This window comes from Zootoca vivipara, chromosome 12 (assembly GCF_963506605.1).
Source record: "Zootoca vivipara chromosome 12, rZooViv1.1, whole genome shotgun sequence".
Classification (NCBI taxonomy): Eukaryota; Metazoa; Chordata; class Lepidosauria; order Squamata; family Lacertidae; genus Zootoca; species Zootoca vivipara.
The window spans coordinates 51,052,641-51,075,763 of NC_083287.1; the positions used below are offsets into that span (position 1 = coordinate 51,052,641).

The 23,123-nt window shown below is 45.7% G+C and overlaps 1 protein-coding gene across 2 annotated transcripts in view; it reads left to right on the plus strand.

The window, feature by feature from the left end:
- The first annotated feature begins 1,566 nt into the window (after window positions 1-1,566).
- Window positions 1,567-23,123, plus strand: part of LOC118091861 (mitogen-activated protein kinase kinase kinase 3) — a 112,811-nt gene continuing 91,254 nt past the window's right edge. The window contains exon 1 of one of the 2 annotated variants that reach the window (XM_060280931.1): window positions 1,567-1,585. The gene's annotated coding sequence lies outside the window, so the exon portion shown is untranslated. Of the gene's footprint in view, window positions 1,586-14,841; window positions 15,433-23,123 lie in introns of those variants that run through there. The other variant, XM_060280929.1, reaches the window with a different exon arrangement.

Here is a 23,123-nt window from a genome sequence, read left to right on the forward strand (position 1 = left end):
AGGTTTGGACATGGGAAACAATGTCCCATATCGATACTTTCGCATGCATGTAGGCATTTACCATCAAGCGATAGCTGTCCCTTTTATCCTACAGCGATGGACAATGTTACAGTGTTGGTTGCACTGTGGAGCTAAACTAATGCAATCTGACAGCTGTATGAAGCTTTTGTGTAACTCAGCCCTCCAGTTAAGTAACTGGGCCTTCCCTATATTTACCTGTTTGAAAAAGCTTACCTGGGCCTTCCTATACTTAGCTGCTTGAATAAGCTTGAATAATAGGAAGAAGATGGCAAGGACTCTCCCTTTCTCAAAAAAATATATTTGGAAAATAAAGAATGCAGAGTATTTTCCAGACTAGAAAAATGCAGTATACATTTACTAGCAGGACCATAGCTGTCAAGTTTTCCCTTTTTTAAAGGGAAATTCCCTTATGCTGAATAGGCTTCCTCGCGAGAAAAGGGAAAACTTGACAGCTACGAGCAGGACCCATCATTTGTGTGACAATAACTGCACAGAGCTGTGTTGATTCTATCACCTGATGATCATGGTCTTTATTTTGTTTTGCCTCCGACCTCAGAGCTACCATTTATCTACAGCAGACACCGCCAAACTTCCGCCCTCCAGATGTTTCTTCGGCCCTCCAGATGTTTGGACTACAATTCCCATCTTCCCTGACCACTGGTCCTGTTAGCTAAGGATCAAGGGAGTTGTAGGCCAAAACATCTGGAGGGCCGCAGTTTGGGGATGCCTGATCTACAGTATCCAGTACTTGCACACGTGTGTGTGTGCGTGCGTGCGTTTGTGTACACTGCACTCAGAGTGCATACATATATTGGGATTATTGTTTTGCTGGTTATACTGCTAGCAATTCTGCCACAATTTCTCACCTTTCTTTTGTACTGCATTACTTGTGTTTGGGAATGTGGCTCTTTGATCAATGTGCCACCACGTTGCGCTGAGTTTCATTTGCAGCAGCGTTTGTGGTGTGACACAACATCAGACGTTGTTGGGCATGTCACTGCCCTTCAAGCATTTGCATGCTTCTTCTGTTCCCCCAGGAAGAAGGCAGGAAAGAGCTACATTCTGGATTCCTGCCCGCAATTCCGTCCCACAATTTTCCGGGTTAATGGGGTTGCAAATGGATATCTTTCTGGAAGCAGTGAACCCAGAAATGTGCACTAGATTCTGCTAGATTCCAGAATTGGCTTTCCACCATGTGAAAGATCAGAAAAAAATAATTATTTGAGGAAGGAAATGTCACGAAAATGGAATATGGTGCTGCCTGGATGGAGCCGCATACCCTTGCCTACTCATGGTAACATTCAATGATTACATGGAAAGCTTACACCATAATAAAAGGTGTCAGTCTGTTGCAGAAAAAAACAAGGAACAGTCTCGTGGCACCTTAAAGACTATCACAACTGCCTTGCTGAAAGCTGGCGTATGCTCACTGTAAATCTCTTGCCATTAATGGATATGTCAAATGCCAAATCATTAACCAAAATTTTGGTATTGTTTAAATCCTAGATATTGTCCTCATTCTTCTATGGGTCTGAACATCCACCCTCTTGCAAAATGCCACTTAGTAAGTTTAAGCATTCTTTCTTTTAAACAAACTAAAATTATTCATGTTTCCTCTATCCCTGTTGATTTATTAGACTTCCTATTTGCAATGGAGCTATATTTAACATTTCCACCATATTTGTATTGTTCACCAGGGAGGTAATTGTCTCATCTTAAAAGTCTGCCTTTGTTCACTTGCTTTTCACATCTGACGTAAAGTGGTCTGAGTAATGACTTACCATAAAACAGCCTGATTTGGGCAATGTAACTTTGTGTGTGATTGTGGGAAGGCAACCTGCTACACAGCGCGCATGCGCAGTGTCGCTACATAGTGCATTGTGCAGTATCGCCACGTAGCGTGCATGCACAGCGTCGCTACATAGTGACACATGCGTCGTATGAAGCGGTGCTGTGCATGCGCACAGCATCACAGGTTGCCGCTCCAGGTGATGGAGTGGCTTCCTATGCCACTGGCTTGAACCCACAGCCCTGAGAGGAAGAGAATCATGCTATTTAAGAGTCATTGGTGGGCGGGGCCAGAGGCAAAAGTAGGTGGGGCCTTGAAGGTAAACTTTACCATTGGACAATAAGCTATTTTTCTGCACAGACACCTTCCTTCTGCATCAGACAAGCAAGAGGCATCATCATCGGAGTTCAAGGACACCTTGAATCCACTTGGGGTGCGAAGCAGGGGAGGCGAAGTGTTTGGTCTGGGCTTGAGTGAGGTCTGGGTACAGTTTTGAGGACCAGATAGAAAAACCATGGAGGTCCGCATTTAGACTTTGGGCCTTGGGCACCCAACAACTGGTTGATCGTTTTGAATTAGTGCCTGTGTTTTTGGTGGGTACCATTGCCTTAGTTATTTTTGTTTCCATGTTTTGAGGAACAAAAGCAGTTCAGAGATAAATTTGGTCCCATGGCCAATAACCCGTTCCTTTAATATTGCACTTGGAATCGCGCCTTGTGTATGTCTGACTACTCTTGCTCGAAATAGAACAAAATTGTAGCATAAAAAAAATTAAAATTAAGATAATCTTTACCTGCATGTAGAGGATATAAATGGGTAAAGAGGTATGTTTTCTGTATGGCAGAGATAGGCAAAGTTTTTTCCCCATTTAGTTCCAGACCTTTTTTTTTTTTTGCTTTACTGGGTATCTTTGCATCCAGGTACTATTTATGTTCTTAGGGACACGGGTGGTGCTGGGCTTGCCGATCGGAAGGTCAGCGGTTCGAATCCCCGCGACGGGGTGAGCTCCCATTGTTCGGTCCCAGCTCCTGCCAACCTAGCAGTTTGAAAGCACATCAAAGTGCAAGTAGATAAATAGGTACCACTCCAGCAGGAAAGTAAACTTCCCTGAGCTGTTAACCCTGTAAGCTCTGGGTCTCCTCACAGTTTCTGTGCGCTGCTCTGGTTTTGCCAGAAGCGGCTTAGTCATGCTGGTCACATGATCCGGAAAAACTGTCTGCAGACAAACACCGGCTCCCTCATCCCGTAAAGCAAGATGAGCGCCGCAACCCCAGAGTCGTTTGCGACTGGACCTAATTGTCAGGGGTCCTTTACCTTTACCTTAACTATTTATGTTCTTCCTTCAAGGACACAAGACACTTCTGGTTGTGCCAGCTCTGGGGTATAGCGTGTGGAAAAGGTGAATTTTAACCACAATAACGCACTTAGCTGCTTCCCAATACGTCGTAACTGCAGCCCAAAATGAAGAGGCAGCAAAAAAACCTCATACTGTACGTGAATTGGCTCAAAAAAGTGTGTTTTACGGGTTAAGTTTTGTCAAAAGGCAATCACCAGTAGGTGTCGCTGAAGGATGCTGTTTCATTTCTGGGTTTTAGGTCATCTCTCTCTGCAGCTTACGGTGTCAATGAGGACAGGCCCCCTTTTTTTGGAGCAATGTCTTTGTTTTGCAGGATTTAAATACTAACCATCTAGAATCAAGGCTGTGTGCCTTTCATCTTGAGGATCTTAGAACTGAATTAGAAAGGATTCATGATTATTTGTGCTCAGGGTGGTTAAGTGTGATTTTCGCTGCTATTTGCAGCTCCAAAACTTCCAGGGCCAGACACGCTGCTTTGTTTCCAAGCAGTTCATGCCCCATATTTTCCTGCTGAAATCCATTTATACCACAAATGTTCCAGGTTCTCCTGTTTTTGCTGCACTAGAATCCAAGAGTGTCCTATTGTAATATAATATATATATATGATAAGAATAATATTGGAGAAAACTGGATATTTAAACCTGCTTAACCTAAATCATATATCCCAGTTTTACAGCGGCCCTTTAAAGTACGCTTCATGCAGAGTATACGCAGTCAGAAGTTGACCTGGCTAAGAAAACACCACCAAGAGCATAGGGTATTATCTCCCTTATGTGAAACCCCTTACTAGCTGCACACTTGTAAAAGTATACAGAAGAAAATACAAACAGTTGGGTTTCTTTAACTGAAAAACAAACTGACTCTAAAGAGACTTTAAACTAAAGATAAATGCTTTCTCTCACATTCCAAACCTCCCACAAAATTCCCACATACTGTAACTCTCATTAAACTACCCGAGAATTAACAGCAAACTAGCTTTATAACTAAGCAACTCTCATACTAAGATTCAACTGGGAATCTCTTAAACTGAGAACAACTGAGAGAGTGATCTACTTAGAGATGAATCAAACTGAAAAGATCTAACTAAGAGATACAGAAGGCTTTCTGGCAGAGCCTTATATACTGTACAAGAAGCAGAGCCCACGCCTGTGAGCAATTAACAGAAACAGACAGTATTTACATTAGACCGGCTCTAAAGTAACTTGACTATTCAAAAAATCCAACATGTCCCTCCCGACTTTGGGGGAGTCTTGCAGAACAGCTAAGAAAGTGGAATGATACATGGATGGTGCGCACTCTTATTGCACCAGATGTTGAAGAATACATTTACAAAACAAACAAACAAACCCACAGTCTAGTGGAGGCCTCAGCATAAAACACATACACAAAGTTCCTTTCCAGCTCTTATGCCTAGGGAGAGGTTTGATAATGTGTGCAGTACTTCGTAGTGAGATCTAAGAAGCAAGAGAGGAGCAGCACTCAGCTGGTGGAGTTTAAAAACCTTGTGTTAACTCCTCACCTCTTCCCACTCCTAGCAGAAGTAGCATTCCCGATTTGCGCTTAACAGGAGACATGAAGATTTGCACAAGATATCCACATTGAGGAATCCAGAATTATCTGCATGCAGAATCTGGACACACGGGACATATCGGTAGCTCACTAAAGTGCAATAATAATAATAATAATAATAATAATAATAATAATAATTTATTTATACCCTGCCCATCTGGCTGGGTTTCCCCAGCCACTCTGGGCGGCTTCCAACAGAAAAATAAAACACAGTAATCTATTAAACATTAAAAGCCTCCCTGAACAGGGCTGCCTTCAGATGTCTTCTAAAAGTCTGGTAGTTGTTTTCCTCTTTGACATCTGTTCCACAGGGCAGGCGCCACCACCGAGAAGTCCCTCTGCCTAGTTCCCTGCAACTTGGCTTCTCGCAACGAGGGAACCACCAGAAGGCCCTCGGTGCTGGACCTCAGTGTCTGGGCAGAATGATGGAGGTGGAGACGCTCCTTCAGGTATACTGGACCGAGGCCATTTAGGGCTTTAAAGGTCAGCACCAACACTTTGAATTGTGCTCGGAAACGTACTGGGTGCCAATGTAGATCTTTCAAATGTTAAAGACTGTTTAGGGGTTGTCAGGAAAGTAGTTAGCGCAAGCATATTACAACTGGGATCACTGCTGTCATTCGGTTGCCCCACAGAGACCCTTTATTAAAGGACCAGGATTGAGGTTCCGGTTTCCGCCTGCAGGAATGGCGGACCTGTTTTCCATCCCTCTGACCTTCGTAAGGAATTTGGCGGTTGCTAGGGGAGTAAATGGCAACCCCCTACCCTCTCCGGGGGTTACGGAGAGGGGCCGCTGGCCCGCGATGCCCCCAGACCCACTCCGACTGTTTATGGAGTGGGGGGAGCTTGGGCTGAAAAGCACTTACGAGGGCCAGGACTCCCGGACGCTAATCTGCATGGCGGGGATTTCCATGGTTAAAGAAGATAGGTAAAGGTAAAGGGACCCCTGACCATTAGGTCCAGTCGTGACCGACTCTGGGGTTGCGCGCTCATCTCGCATTATTGGCCGAGGGAGCCGGCGTATAGCTTCCAGGTCATGTGGCCAGCATGACAAAGCTGCTTCTGGCAAACCAGAGCAGCACATGGAAACGCCGTTTACCTTCCCGCTGTAGCGGTTCCTATTTATCTACTTGCATTTTGACATGCTTTCGAACTGCTAGGTTGGCAGGAGGTTAAAGAAGATAATTAGGCTTAAATCTATGGACATACTTCAGAAGGAGGGGAAGAAGCGCTGTTTACTGCTGAGAAATTTATGCTGCTGAGGGAGAGGAGTCAAAGGCTGTATATCATCTGGAAGAAGGATTGATGGGGACGGAGCGATAAGGGAATTGAGTTTTTTTTAATTTTTCTTCATATGAGTTACTTCGTATCTTCCCAGACGCGATGTCCTGGCTTGTTTGGAGTGAAAGAGAAGCAAAAGACTGTGTGAGTTGAACTTTATAAACTGTTGTTACTGAGCATATTTTTTAAAGATGTGGAGTTGCCGATGAGAAAAGCCCCCCCTCTAGTTGGACGGAAGGAGTCCTGGACGCGTTCGGAGGATTTATGAGCTGTGACGCACTTTGAATTGGAGCAGCGACCTGAAGCTAAGTTCAGCTATAGGGCAAGGAGATCCATTAATTTACCAAGAGTTTATGGTTTGATGTTTGGGTCTTCTGCCTGGAAAAGCTGTAAATTCTATAAAGATCGTTAATCTTCATGGCTATGAGAGAAAACGAAAGTGATTTGAGCTTTTTAAGATGGCGCTGCTTCGACGCAACAGGGAGCTCCAGACTAAGAAGATTTATGGGGAGGCTGGACTGATTAACCCACACAGGAGAAAGAACATTTGTGAAACCTTGTTTGATATTTATCTCAGCAGCTGTGAAACAATCGGTTGAAAGTGGAAAACATCTATGTGACTGTAAGGGGAAGATCTGGATTATTATGAACTTGGAGGACGATTTGAACTTTAGAAAAAAGACGGCAGTGGACGGTTGCGAGGAATCCCCAATTTCTTGAAGCATGGGAACCCAAATAAAAAATTCTTTAGACGATTTGGCATAACATTCGGTTTGATTGATATATATATGTGTATAATTTGAAATAATGAATGTGATATAATTGGTTTTAATTGGAAAATTAATAAAAATATATTTTAAAAAAAATATTAAAGGACCAGGATTTGCATCTATAAAGCCCTAAACCAGGCATCCCCAAACTTCGGCCCTCCAGATGTTTTGGACTACAGTTCCCATCATCCCTGACCACTGGTCCTGTTAGCTAGGGATCATGGGAGTTGTAGCCAAAACATCTGGAGGGCTGCAGTTTGGGGATGCCTGCCCTAAACGTTGTAGCCCTGCTGTATAAAAGCAACACTGAGCCAACCCTAAACTCATTATTTAAATCAAACAAGAGATCTTTTTAACTAACCCAAGCACCTGACGTTCAGCTCATTTGCAACAAATCCCCATTTGCTTCAAAATGATCTCCCTGCAGGAAATTTGGAGGTTTTCCCTTTGTAAATAGGATGGTGTGTGTGTGCTATGGGGGGAACCGAGTTGCGAGACGGAAAAACCACAGAAAACAATCACAAGCCGATGGGCCGCTTACGCACAATTTAGTTTATAAATGGACTTGTGTGGAAAGTGGCCGCTCTGCTCCACAGACAGCACACATAAATCTCTTATCTCAGAAGCCATATGTTCCCACTTCCTCGCTGGGAGGTAAAATAAGACCCACTCTGGTTTGGAAACAAGAGGCAGAAGTGGTCAGCAGACAACAGTACTTGGAGAACATTGGTTTTAATTAAGAGGCAAAGAGTTTGTACCTCTATCCAACAATTTATTTATTTTTTACAAGGAGAAAGAGGAGAGTTTTTTGGGGGGGGGGCAGTTGGAAAAACAGCCAAGGGAAAACCACCTACCACTGAAAACTCTGAGAGATTAAATATAAAATTAAAAAAATCCTTCAGTAGCACCTTAAAGACCAACTAAGTTTTTATTTTGGTATGAGCTTTCGTGTGCATGCACACTTCATCAGATACACTGAAACAGAAGTAACCAGACCCTTATGTTTATTCAGAGGGTGGGGGTGATGGGAATGGGTGATGGGCTGATAGGAGTGGTAAACCTGTTGATGACTGTTAACGACTGTTAATGACTGCAATTGGTCTTGCGGGGGGGGGGGAGCAAGGGCTGAGATGCTAAGGAAAGCCTGATCATGTATAATGAGATAAGAATCCTATGTCTCTGTTCATTCCAGGTGGCTCCATGGTTTTAAGCTTGCTAATGAGTTGCAATTCAGCAACTTCTCTTTCCAGTCTGTTTCTGAATTTTTTCTGTAATAAAACAGCTGCTTTGAGATCTTGTATAGAATGTCATGAAATTTACCTAGTAACTACATACCCTCCAACATTTCTCTGATGAAAATAGGGATGGCCTATTCCATATTATTATTATTATTATTATTATTATTATTATTATTATTATTATTAACATTTATACCCTGCCCATATGCAGTGGCGTACGAAGGGGGGGGCAGGGGCGGTTCACCCTGGGTGCCAACTTGAAGTGTGTGACAAGATGGCCCGCAGCCTTCCCCCCAGCTGTAGAGCGGCCGAGGGTGTGCGCAGCGTCCGTACGGGCAGCCTTGCCACCCGCTGCTCAGGCCAGCCCTGCCTGACTGCGCGGCACTCTCCAACCTGTCGCTGCCCGCCCGCAGCATGCACAGCCCGGCACCCCTCAATGGGACAGTTCTGTCCATCACGTTGCTGTTCCACTCTTTCCCGAGAACCTTTAGTCCCGCTGGCCAAGGAGCAGGGAGGAGAGGCAGGGAGCCAACGCAGGAGAGAGGGCTTTCCCGAGGAGTTTTGCTCACACCAGATATTTGTCAAAATAAAATAGAAAAATTCCTTCCAGTAGCACCTTAGAGACCAACTAAGTTTGTCATAGCTATGAGCTTTCGTGTGCATGCACGCTTCTTCAGATACACTGAAGTAGAAGTCACCAGACCCTTACGTATAGTCAGAGGGTGGGGAGGGGTATTACTCAGAAGGCTGGTGGGAATGGGTGATTGGCTGATAGGAGTGGTAAACCTGTTGATGACTGTTAACGACTGCAATTGGTCTTGCAGGAAAAAGCAAGGGCTGAGGTGCTAAAGAAAGCTTGATCATGTATAAGAATCCAGTGTCCTTATTCAGACCAGGTCTCTCCATGGTTTTAAGCTTGATAATGAGTTGCAATTCAGCAACTTCTCTTTCCAGTCTGTGTGGAAATATTTGTGTGTGTGTGCGTGTAGAGAGAGAGAGAGAGAGAGAGGTGTCTTTTAAAATTGCACTGTACATTTCTTACAGTAGGGCCAGGCCATACAACTTTCTTCAGCCCAGGGCGGGATTTCCTCCTGGGCTGTGTGTGTGGCCAAAATCGGGCAGAGCAATGGACGGGGCTACAGTTAAGGCTACATCCCACCAATGCAAAAGTCAGTGGTTCCTTCAAATGTGCCCCAGAATCTCTCCAACCAGGCAAGCAAGAGGCTTCATCGCAGTTCAGGGATGTGATTGAAGTAGGCGAAAGCTCTGCAGGGGCCACCAAGCAGGGCTGCTGAGGGGGCATGGCCAAAGAGAGTCCCCAGGGGCCAGATAGAAGGGCCTGGAGGGCCACATTCAGCTTCAGGGGCTGAGCGTCCCCCCCCTTCTGTGCTAGGAGAAGAGAATGACATGATTCAATATTATTATTCTCCTGTTTCAGGGAGAGGAGCAGGGAGACAGAGGGTGCTTCCAGCCAGGTGTTTATTGTGGGATTATCGATTTCTTAATTGAATTAGTCGTTTTATCTTGCCCCAGGCAACCCAAAGGGGCTTACAACCAGTGCTGCTCACGTATTCTCTTCTTCTTCTTTTTACATTATATGCACACCATTGGCACACAAAAGCCAGCCCCTCATTTTCTCCTCATTTAGTCAACTTTTGGAAGAAAACCCAGTGTTAAAAAAAAAGAGAGAAAGCAACCCTCTGTTTGCATTATCTAAATACTTCATTTTGCAATATTCAGGCCCCCCTCTGAAAACAATGTGGGAGATGATATTATGCCATGTTATGGACCTGAGGGTCTGACTCGTGAGAATTTATCACAACAGAGAATCAGAGCTGGGGGGAGGGCCTTGGAGGGGTCAGGAGCAGGGAACTCTGGTCCTCTAGATGTTGATGAATTACAGTTCCCATCAGCCCTAGCCAGTGGATCACGGGAGCAACATCTGGGGGTGCCAGAGGTTCCCCGCACCTGTTTTAGGTCATCATGTCACGCTCACTGCTGAGTGCAGGGAATCAAAACTTGGGGATTCTCCAATAGATGGTTGTGTGTGTAGCCCCTGTTTGAAGACCTCCCCTTTCACCCATGGTTAGTCATTCTGTTGAGGCGTTTTCTCCTAAGGCTCAGTGCATTCTGTAGGATGGCTGTGTTTTGCTTATCATATTGATTTGGAAAGCACAAATCTGACCAATTCAGCCTTAAATTAAAATTAGATTTCTCCCCATCCCTAATAATATATAATTAATACTTATATTTGGTGATCACTCATAGCCAAGTAAGATTGTCTTCCATAAACATGGTTTTAACAATGAGTCCATAAGTGACTGTGGAGGCCAATTCTGGATCCATACGTCCTTCCACAGTGGAGACATAGGTTTCCAGACAAAAGTTGATCACGGTGAGGGTTTGCCAAATGTGCCTTCCTCTGAGCATGTTTCTCCGTTTCATCACGAGTTCAAGCATCTTCAAAGTCCATGGCACCTTTGGTAAAGGCTCTTCTCCAATTGGAGCGCTTGCAGGCAAGTGTTTCCCAATTGTTGTTTATACTACATTTTAAATTATTTGCCTTGAGACAGTCTTTAAACCTCTTTTGTTGACCACCAGCATTACACTTTCCATTTTTAAGTTCGAAATAGAGTAGCTGCTTTGGAAGATGATCATCAGGCATCCGCACAACATGCCCAGTCCAACAAAGTTGATGTTGAAGAATCATTGCTTCGACACTGGTGATCTTTGCTTCTTCCAGTACACTGGCATTAGTTTGCCTGTCTTCCCAAGTGATGTGTAAAAAGTTTCGGACACACTGTTGATGGAATCTTTCGAGTAGCTATAGATAACGTTTATAAGTGGTGCATGGTTTGTTTTTGTTTTTTTAATAATTTGTAGTACTTTTCTTTTCCCAAAACAAATATTCAATATTATTGTTAAACATACATTTTCCAATTTCCCCTCTCCCTGTTGACTTCCCTCAACTACCATTTCTGGTTTATTACATCAGATGATACATTCTGCTGTTTATATACAATATTATGTTATCACATTGTTATACTTCTTGGTCTCTATAAGTGGTCCATGTTAATAATAATAGATTTTGCTAAGCCCCAGTAATATGGCCCAATGCTACCATCCACCCCCCCCCCCGCAGAGGCAGGAGGGGGGCCAGAAGCTTATTGCAACCCAGCTGCGTGTTACAGCATTGTTGCTACTTCCCAAAAGGCCAGGTGGAGCAAGTGTATTGCAGCCAACCACCAGTTGTCTCTATATACGTGGCATTCGCACCACTAAACACAGACCCCAAACAATACCGGAAAAGCCATTCTAAAGGAGCTGCAGGAAAGGAAACGCGAGTTGTGCTTCCTCTAACGCCAGAGGCACCGGGAGGGGAGGGGCCTCTGGGAGCAAGGATCTTCCTGGACCCTTGTCTGAATTTTCAAGCAGGGAAATCTCAGCATGAAAGAAGAAGCCCAAGTCTCACCACCATAGGCTATGCAATATTTGGCCAGATGCAGTTGACAGGGACAGGAACCTTGCTGGGCTGGGACAGACACTTCCTGCAGAAAAGAGGAGCTTCTGCATTAAAGCCACAGGGTCATATATATCTGGAATGGCCAGCTCACCAAAAACTACAGCAGCTTGGCCTGTTCTGTCCCCCGCCCCAACCCCCTTGCCTGTACCGTGTTTCTCATATTATAAGACACGTCTTATATTTATTTTTTCCTGAAAAAAACACACCATGGCTTATTTTCAAGGGATGTCTTATTTTTTAATTAAGTACTGGTATCTGTACAGACCACAGACCTGCTCCCACCGGGTCTTTGCACGCGGCAGGCAAAGGCTGCAGCCGGGTCCTAGGGCTACGCGCGCGGCAAGCAAAGGCTGCAGCTGGGTCCTGGGGCTGCGTGCGCGGCAAGCAAAGGCTGCAGCCGGGTCCTGGGGCTGCACGCACGGCAAGCAAAGGCTGCAGCCAGGTCCCAGGGGTTAACGCGGCAGCAGCAACCCTTCTTTGCCACAGACCTGCTCCCACCACCCGGCACGGCTTATTTTCGAGGTATGCCTTATATTTTTCCACCTCAGGAAAATCCTGCCATGCCTTATTTTGTAGGGATGCCTTAAAATATGAGAAACACGGTAACACTTGTGTGAGCCTCAAAATTAAGCGATAATGCTTATTTCCAGGTTGCGGAAAGCTGTGATCAAAGGAATAATTTGAAAGAAACTGTTCTGACTCTGTACGTAGTATAATGTTATAACATAGCTCTGATTCCCCCTGTGAATGTTCTGCATGAATGTCATCCATACTTTTGTAAACTTATTAAAGGTTAGAAACCTTAAAGCAATTTTTTAAAAACCAATGCTAAAATTTCAGCAATATTCTCCTTTCGTTTTGTGTCGCACGATCAGATGCTCTTAAGCTTGGGCCTCCCACAAGTCTCCTACTTTTGAGTAGCCATGCAGAGAATAATGCAACAAAAGCCCTACTGGATCCTGTTTTCATAGCGGCCAAGCAGATACCTGTGCAAGCAGCACCTGAGTGCAGCAGGACTCTCACCTGTGGCTTCCAGCAACTGCAATTCAGAAGCATTACCTCCACCTCCCACCTTGGAGGAACAGTCCAGCCATCACGGCCGGCGGCTAGCAATAGCCTTGAAACTCCACGAATTTGTCTAACCCTCTTTCACTGGCTCTTAGTAAAAGCCATCTAACTCCGCTTTCAATCCTGATTAACTCACCTACATCCGCAGCATCTAGGAGAGCCAAGAAGTGTTGACCTAGGAGACCAACGTTCCCAATCCTCACTAGGCCGGAATGAAGCTCATTGGGTGACCTAGGATAACCCTCACTCGTTCTCAGCCTAACCCTACCTCACAGGGTTGTTGTGGAGGACAAAACAGGGAGCAGGGGAACTGTGTGTGCTGCCGCCTTGAGGTCCTTGGAGGAAAAAGGCAGGACACAAATGCAAATAAATAAGATTTGGATTTATTAGCTATGATTATTAAAGCGTAAAGGTAAAGGGGCCCCTGACCATCAGGTCCAGTCGTGTCCGACTCTGGGGTTGCGACGCTCATCTCGCTCTATAGGCCGAGGGAGCCGGCGTTTGTCCGCAGACAGCTTCCGGGTCATGTGGCCAGCATGACAAAGCCGCTTCTGGCGAACCAGAGCAGCGCACGGAAACGCCGTTTACCTTCCTGCTGGAGCAGTCCCAATTTATCTACTTCCACTTTGACGTGCTTTTGAACTGCTAGGTTGGCAGGAGCTGGGACCGAGCAACGGGAGCTCACCCCGTTGCAGGGATTCGAACCGCCGACCTTCTGATCAGCAAGCCCTAGACTCTGTGGTTTAACCCACAGTGCCACCTGGGTCCCTTTATTAAAGCATACATTGCACAAAAAGGTTCCTAAATGACCCTTGTGGTCCCTTCCAACTCTACAAATATATGATTCTACGATATCTACCTTGGCTCCCGGTACATTTCTGAGCACAATTCAAAGTATTGGTGCTGACCTTTAAAGCCCTAAAGGGCCTCTCAGCCCTATATACCTGAAGGAGCATCTCCACCCCCATCGTTCAGCCCGGACACTGAGCTCCAGCTCTGAGGGCCTTCTGGCGGTTCCCTCCCTGCAAGAACCAGACATAGGGCCTTCTCGGTCGTGGTGCCCACCCTGTGGAATGCCCTCCCACCAGGTGTCAAGGAAACAAACAACTATCTGACTTTTAGAAGACACCTGAAGGCAGCCCTGTTTAGGGAAGTTTTTAATGACTGATGTTTTAATGCATTTTTAATCTTTTTAATCTTTTGTTGGGAGCTGCCCAGAGTGGCTAGGGAGACCCAGCCAGATGGGTGGGGTAGAAATAGAATAGAATAGAATACAGTAGATCTTTATTGAAATAAATATTATTATTATTATTATTATTATTATTATTATTATTATTATCTGAAGGCAGCCCTGTTTAGGGAAGCTTTTAATGTTTGATGACAATTATGTTTATTGATTTATACCGTGTTTCTCATATTTTAAGGCATCCCTACAAAATAAGGCATGGCAGGATTTTCCTGAGGTGGAAAAATATAAGGCATACCTCGAAAATAAGCCGTGCCGGGTGGTGGGAGCAGGTCTGTGGCAAAGAAGGGTTGCTGCTGCCGCGTTAACCCCTGGGACCTGGCTGCAGCCTTTGCTTGCCGTGCGTGCAGCCCCAGGACCCGGCTGCAGCCTTTGCTTGCCGCGCACGCAGCCCCAGGACCCAGCTGCAGCCTTTGCTTGCCGCGCGCGTAGCCCTAGGACCCGGCTGCAGCCTTTGCCTGCTGCGTGCAAAGACCCGGTGGGAGCAGGTCTGTGGTCTGTACAGATACCAGTACTTAATTAAAAAATAAGACATCCCTTGAAAATAAGCCATGGTGTGTTTTTTTCAGGAAAAAATAAATATAAGACGTGTCTTATAATATGAGAAACACGGTATTTTATTTCCCCCCTTTTCCCTCTGTATTTTATTGTAAGCCGCTCAGAAGCTGGGGCAACCCAGGCAGATGGTGCAGTAAATAATAAAATTGTTAAGGTGATGATTGAAATAAGAATAAAAATACCTACAAGTTTTAGAGGGGTGCCCAAAAAGAGAATCCCGCCCTCCCAGCAGTGGCTCGGCCAGCCCTGAGTGGGCACCACCTGAGCAGCGTGATCTCCCTCCCGAGAGCTTGCAAAAAGAAAGAAAACGAGGGGGAACGGGTCCACCGTCCGGATCCGAAAAGCTCCAACCCCGCAGAAGCCTCCTGGGTTCCTATTGGCTGCGTTCGCCTTTGCCGTCATCTCTTCCTGTAGCTTTTGTCCCCGAGCCTTTTGCCGAGAGCTGCGCTCTGCAGCTGTGCAGGACGAACCCGAGAGAGCGAAAAGTTTCCAGGCGCTTGGCTATTAAATCCTCGCATCTTTTCTGTTTTTTTGTGGGGAGTTTTTTTTGCACCCACCCGGGCTTGATCCAGGGGGGCCTATTTAACCCCTCCACCTTCTCCTCCGTGATTCATTTTCTTTTCTTTGCGTGCAAGCAGGAAACTTGTTGCAGCGGAGTTCTCCCCCCCCCCGCTCTTTCCGCGAAGAGGTGCGCACGGACGGATTGCATCAGGAGTTTTGCAGCTGGGGAAGGCGGCACACAAGTTCTGGATTTTCTTCTTTTCCTGGGGTGGGGTGTTCATCCGCCGTGGACTTCTTAGGGGACTTGGAGGCGAAAGAAGTCACGATCCGGCGCCCCCTCCCTCCCCATCCTGGTGCGCGGAGTAGAGCGCCCCCCCCCAATCTCAGCCGATTTCCCTCCGCCTCCTCTCCAAGTTTGGCAGCGGAAAAAAAGGCATCGGATATGGAGCCCTCGGAAGCGAGGACGACCTCATAAGAATTTCCCTCCACTTATTGCAAAAAACGAGAAAAGGCAAGATTTATTTTATTTATTGCACCTTTTCATGGAGGGGGAGGGGCCCGGCTTAATATCTTTCCTCTGCCACCTATTTCACAATATACTTTGATGGAGGAGTGGTTGGTTTTGGTTGTGGTTTTTTTTTGGGGGGGGGGGGGCTTTTATTATTTTTTTAATGCTGCGGGATCGGAAGAGAAGTTTGTTGGGACTCCACCTTCTGCTTCTTCTGAAAACTACTTTTTCTGCTCTCCGCGTCTCCCGTTTCCTGTTTCGTGGTGTTGGCTCCTAAGACTGTAGTACAGCATAGTCTTCTTAACGCGCGCCGCTCCGGAAAAACCTTGCCAGATATTCCGCGATCAGCCAGCCAGCCAGCCAGCCCTCCCCTGATTCACCATAACTCAGTGACCTTTTGGGTTATGAAATGTTAAGTCAGTGATGGTGGGTGAGATCGAGCCCGAGAGCTGCAAAACGTTGGGGTTAGTTATAGCGATCGGTGGCACAAGCTTCCAGAGTCCTGTCTAAAACTCTATAAAGGTTGCACCCATGATTTTTTATCCTATGAAAGGACGATTTTTTTAAATAATTATTTTTATTAAGGATTTTCTTGGGTTACAAAGGTAGTGCAGTGCCTCATGCATCATTTTTACACATCAATTTTACTTGTTGAGACATTATGAGGAAGGGGGAAAAGAGGTGGGTGGGATGGGGAGGTGGATTGTCAATGTTTCTGTTTTTCTTGATATGTGTAGGGGTTCGGTGTCAGCGTCGTTTGTGCAGGTTCTCTGTTGTTTGTTCGTGCTTCTCTGTTGGATGAAAGCACGATTTTAAAATATAAACTTTGTTTGCTCTGGAACCTCTTAGTCCCTATCCAGATGTTCCAGGTTCAATTCTGAAAATTCTGATGAAATGTGTGTGCCCATGTGCATGTACAGAGTGCCTTTCGCTTAGCACAGAGTAATCACAACAACTTTCCTAAAGTTGGGGAAAAGTTCTGGCTTGGACCAGACCACTTTTTTGACATTTTAAACCTGCATTTTCATATATATATATATATATATATATATATATATATATATATATATATATATATATATATGTTAATTGTCTGTTATACAGTATTTACTTAAAGTTTCTCTTTTGGGCGTTGCGGGAAGTAACTTTAGTTAATCTGTGTATGCAAGAGAGACTTTCGGGCTGCTATGCACAGCTGCCAAGTTCTCCCTTTTTTTAAGGGAAATTCCCTTATGCTGAATAGGCTTCCTCGCGAGAAAAGGGAAAACTTGGCAGCTATGCTGCTAACCTGCAAACCAGGCTGACGTGCTTCCAAGGATTTTATAGATACTGTATATATTTTCTATATCACTTTAGCTGTGTTAAAAAGTGGTTTCCTGCTGAGCTTGGGGTGTTGCGGCAGGTGTTGCTTTTGTAGCTGGGGCCAGTCCAGGAAATTCGTTTTGAGGAGGAACCTCCGAACCTGTCCTGAAGGCTGGAGTCCATGCCTGTGACAGGGGAGTCATAATCATAATAATAATAAAAAGAGAACGCTTCTCCTGCCCATGTGCAGAATCCTTTCCCCAACTCCTGCATAGATTTGAAACAAAGACTGCGGGTCAATTTCAGACACGCTCATGAGCCTTGGCATATAATAGCCCAGCCCAGCCAACACCAATTTTGTAGATAATTTGTGGGTGTCAACCTGACAACACAGGGAGGATGGAAACAAGGGGCGTGGCACTCAACTCACCCCCCCCCCTCACTCTTGATACCGGTATATACAGTACTAGCACTTGTATCAAAACCACGCCCCACTCTTTGTGCACAGATGATCTACAAATCCTATCTCCTGCACAGATTTGGGAAATTTGGAATGAGAAAAATCTGGCTTTGAATTTGCTGAGGGTTTGTTTGTTTGTTTTCTTGCCGTTTCCCGTGGATTTTTATTATGGGATGCCTTCTCTTCCTCTCCCCCCCCCCCCCCGGTCTTGTTCTGGACATAACTCGAGGAAAAGAAGTCAAAGCAATTAGATAATCTGAACAGCAGTAAAGACTTCAAGCTCTATTATTAGTTCAGCTGGATTCAACTTCCGGATAATTTAACACAGGTTTGATTGCTTTGTGGCATATCACTGATACCTTTTAAAGCAACAAAATAAGTGAAGGCTGTCAAGGAAGGGCAGGAAAATTTGTGTTCTCTGGCCCCTTGGCTTTTCAATTTATGATATGCAAGTATTGGCTGGAGAGTCTTAATCTGCTTTTTTAGTGACGGGGGTGGGGAGGGAGTAGCAGTGTTTGGTAGGAGTTATTCTGGATCAATGAGGAAGGAACAAATGAGGATCAGAATTAGCTACATTTCCCCTAAAACTAAAAGTGACGACGCTACAATATATGGGAGCGAAACTACCTGGAAACTGCTGGAGGGGAGAGTGCTCTTGCGGCCGGATCCTGCTTGCGAGTTCCCCAAAGGCATCTATCGGGTTGGACAATGTGAGAACAGGATGCTGGACTTGAAGAGCCATTGGCCTGATCCAGGAGACAGACTCTCCTTACATTCTTAGAAGGTACACCAATAAGTCCCTCCCTTTTTAAAGGGCAGAACATAAGAAGAGGGTGCTGGATCAGACCAATGGCGGTGGCCCATGCAGTCCAACATCACGTTCTCACAGGGGCCAACCACATTTTATATATTATTATTTATTGAATTTATATACCGCCCTATACCTGGGGGTCTCAAGGCGGTTCACAGAATAAAATCAAGATATAAAACCAGATGCTCGCAAACATTTCTGAGAATAGTGGTTGACTCATTCATTCATTGCATTTGACTAAAATCAATTACAAATGCAGAGAATAGTGCATGGAGTTGTTTTTGAACTATATATATATATATATATATATATATATATATATATATATATATATAAAACCACGATCCCTTTGTGAGCATAGGAGAGGAAAGAAAATACCTGGAACTACTACATTTTATTTGTGAGCGAACTACTCTCAGATCTACGGAAGATAGGGCGGCATGCAAATGAATGATAAGAATTAAGAACAGTATTGATTTAATTAAATTCGTACGCCACCCTTCACCCAAAGATCACAGGGCAGTTCGCAACACAAAACAGCACATTGGCTTAGAATATGGATGGTTAGATTGAGGGTGGGCATTCTGTGACATCACAGCAGTTCAGCAAATGGCTGAGGGGTATGGCCCTCGGGTAGCCATTGCTTGGTTTATATTTATTTGTTGCCTTTATATCCCACCTTCCTCTAATCGAGGTGGGGATGCTGGGCTTCGCAGGTAATCTCTTACTCAGTAACTGACACACGAAACCTCCATACACAGTATGAAAATAGCATTTTAAAACCTTGGATTCTTAGTGCTACAAAAACAAAAAACAAACACACCTCCAGTTCTGCATCAATAATAATAATAATAATAATAATAATTTTTTATTTATACCCCGCCCTCCCCAGTCAGAACCGAGCTCAGGGCGGCTCACACCAATAAAATTACAATAAAACATAAAAAGCAATTAATTAAAATACAGATTAAAATACAGTATTAAAATTTAAAATGCAGCCTCATTTTAAGTAGTCCATAAATCCAAGCCATGAGGGAGGAAAACACGGGGGTCAGACTAAGTCCAGCCCAAAGGCCAGGCGGAACAGCTCTGTCTTGCAGGCCCTGCGGAAAGATGACAAATCCCGCAGGGCCCTGGTCTCCTGTGAAAGAGCGTTCCACCAAGTTGGGGCCAATACTGAAAAGGCCCTGGCCCTAGTAGAGGCCAATCTAGCCACCTTATGGCTCGGGATCTCCAGAATATTGTTGTTTGTGGACCTTAAGGTCCTCCGCGGGGCATAGATACGAGGGTCCCAAGCCGCATCAGAAGTTGTTTCAGGAGAAAAGAGCTTCTGTAGGGCACTAGCGACAAATCCTGCTGGAATCTTGGTACCTGAAATAGGAATTTGTTTCATTCTAAGCTCCTATTACAGAGGATGGAAACTTCTTCTGGCTACCATATATGTAGCTTTGTTTCTGTTGAACAGATTGCCAGTATCACCCTATTGGTTCATCTCAGTTCAACAAAGATTCTAGGCTACCCTATCCCCATCCTACCCGCTTTCTAAAAACTGTATTTAGAAGTCACCTCCTAAATAGCATTTTCTGGGCAAGATATAATACAGCCCATAGAGTGTTAAGTCTACAATACAGCACTGAAATGGTCAGTGTAAACCTGTGTGTGTGTGTGTGTGTGTGTGTGTGTGTGTGTGTGTGTGTGTGTGTGTAAACCATGCCAACAACATTGGATCACAACCTCAAACAGCTGAAGGGTGAAAGGATGTTGGTGAGAATAAACAGGTCTCTATGGCTGGTGTAGGGGGGGGGGGAAGACATTAAATTAAGCACCAGGAAGACCTCCCTGGGGAAGTCATTCCACAAGCAAGGGGCCACCACCGGGAAGGCCCTTTCTTGTTACAAAATAATTCATGGCCTGGAGAGAGTTGGGTAGAGAAGACTCTCCCCCCCCCAAAAAAACCCACTGGAACTGAGGGACATCTCATGAAGGGGAAGGCTGGAAGATTCAGGACAGATAAAAGAAAGGGCTTCTCCACGAAGCACATAGGTAAACTATGGAACTCCCTGCCACAGGAGGCAGTGATGGGCCACCAACTTGGATGGCTTTAAAAGAGGACTGGACAAGTTCAGGGAGGGGAAGACTATCAATGGCTGCTAGCCAGGATGGCTATGCTCTGCCTCCACGGTTGGAGGCAGCAAGGCTTCTGAAGACCAGTTGCCGGAAGCCACTGGGCTGAGTGGGAGTGTTCTTGTGCTCTGACCCTGCTTGTGGGTTTCTCATTGGGGCATTCTGGCTGGCTGCTGTAAGAACAGGATGTTGGACTAGAATCAGGCACGTCTAACAGGTAGATCATGATCTACCGGCAGATCACTGGACATCTGTGGTAGATCACTGGCTCCCCCCCCCCAAAGAAGCACAACAACTTTGGCTCCCCTAAAAAATGCTCAACATTTTAGCCCTTCACCCCCCCAAAACAGGGCTTTCCTCCCTCTTCAGAAAACCTCAATAACTCTGACCTGAACCCCTAAAAATGGGCCTTCCTCCTCCCTAAAGAAAGCTTAACAACTTGGACCTGAACCCCCCCAAAAGGGGTAGATCACTGCCAGTTTTTAACTCTGTGAGTAGATTGCAGTCTCTTCGGAGTTGGCTACCCCGGACTAGATGAACTATTGGCCTGATCCTGCAGGCTCCTCTTTGTATTCTTGAGTTGCCACGTGCTGTTTCTCAGCTTTTGGGGTGGCCATGACTAGCACCAAGTGTGGGAGCTGGAGCAAGCGAGCTCAATGTCTTGGAGGTCAATAGGAGCTGTTAACCCTGCATGGGTCCAGAGGAGACTGCCAGGCCTTGGCCTGACCCCAAACTCTTCTTCCTCTGTCGAAAAGACCCAGAGTGAGCACAGAGCCAGGAGATCCTGGGGGAACAGATGGTGTCTGGCACCGAGGAGGGTTTGCATCCAGGTGGAGACCTTGTCAAGCCTGTTGCTGTGGAAGGACCCATGGAGGGGGATCTGTGACTCACCTGTGGCAGAGGGGGGGGAATCCCTCCCAGCTTCAGAGAATGTAGATGCCATAGAGGCCAAAGTCAATTGGCTGCATCATGAAGGAACGTGTGTCTTGAAGCCCAAGGGGACAGCTACTCGTGAGTAAAGGATTCCTTGGGAGGAAAGGACTCAATGCAGAATTAAGTGCTTGCAGCTGTTTTTGGGTGGGGTCTGAGGCACCAGACTGCAGCATAGGGCAGAGCAGTCCTAACCATGTCAACTCGGAAGTCCTTTTAAATACACTGGATTTTTGACACTTTCTGGGCAAGCTCCCATGTCAATGGCCTTAGGATTGCAGCAATTTGAAGCCTGTTAGCTGTCGGACACAGAGTCGGACACAACTAAATGACCAAACAGCAACAAAAGCTGTTGGGACAAACGTCTTTCAGGTCACGGGACTCTTCTGAGCTGCGCTTCGATTTCATTGACTGATCTTCTGTGCTACTGACCTTTCAAAGACCTTTCAAAGGTTACTCCTGGGCTGCGTTATTGGGCTGCTGACCTCAGCTATACGGATACGCTTGCTTTTTGGGTTTCTCCTGAGTGATGACGCTGCGTTTCTGACCTCAGTCGGTTGTGGACCCAATTGTGGGGAGGTGTACAAAACCCAGGCGGAGTCCCCACCCTGGTGGAGCCCCTTGCTTGCCTGGATTGGTGATAGAGAGTGCTGCGTGTTTCTCAAAACCATCAACTGTACAAAGGTAAAATCCATTGCTCTGCCCAGTTTTGCTTCTCACCCTACTGGTTTTTTTTGCCTCTCACCCCACGCACCATTGTTACGTGGACCACGGAAATTTGACAGTGAGGAAGTGTCCCTGGGCTGAAAAAACTCCCCTACCCTGACTTATATTCTCAACACCAGCATCTTCTCTCCCTGATGAGCTGCTGGTTCAACTGGACTTTCCTTCTCCTCCCCTGCAGACCTTCCTCTGGAAGCCAAATGGGCACTCCTAAAGCGACTCTGTGCTTCCTCCTGGGTCTATTGGCCCCTTCACTCTTGAGGCTAGGACAGGAGCTTATTGGAGGGGGGGGGCTCCCTTGGGATTATTGAGGGTTTCTCTGTTTCTCCATGTTGGGGTTCTCCCAGTGCTAAAAACTCAAGATAGATAAGCTAGGTGCCAAATGTCTCCTTCAACCAAGGTTATAGTTGCCCAAACGGAATGTCTAGTTGCTATTTTGGGGTAAGATGGCTCTAAAGCAGGCATCTCCAAACTTCGGCCCTCCAGATGTTTTGGACTACAATTCCCATAATCCCTGACCACTGGTTCTCTTAGCTAGGGATCATGGGAGTTGTAGGCCAAAACATCTGGAGGGCTGCAGTTTGGGGATGCCTGCTCTAAAGTCTTATTTTTCAAACGATGGACTGACTGTGATTGATTATCAGTTAAGTACCTGCCTAGTTCAGATGGCAACCTTGAGCTAGGTTAAGAAAGTCACTTGTCCAGGGAAAGTCCACATATATATTGACCTATTATGTTTTTATATGCACCGGAAACTGCCCAGAGTGGTTGGGGAAACCCATCTGGTGGAGTTATAGTAGTTGTAGTAGTAATAATTTCGGTTAATTTCATTGTACACAGGTTGTACCTTGACAATAAAGGTGTTATTATTATTATTATTAATTCCGACCTCTTTTTCCTAATGGTGACTGCTCCTGCTCAGACTGCACAGAGAAAGCATTTTGGTTCCTGAAATTCATTTCAGTTGTGCAGATAAAATATAACTGATAGAATTCTACAGGATGGGACGTGGGTGGCACTGTGGTCTAAACCACTGAGGCTCTTGGGCTTGCCAATCGCAAGGTCGGCAGTTTGGATCCCTGCAACTGGGAGAGTTCCCGTTGCTCTGTCTCAGCTCTTGCCAACCTAGCAGTTCGAAAGCATGCCAGTGAAAGCAGATAAATAGGTACCACTGCAGTGGGAAGGTAAATGGCATTTCTGTGCGCTCTGGTTTCTGTCGCGGTGTCCCGTTGAGCCAGAAGCGGTTTAGTCCTGCTGGCCACATGATCTGTGGACAAACGCTGGCTCCCTCAGCCTGAAAGCAAGATGAGCACCACACCCCATAGTCACCTTGGACTGGACTGA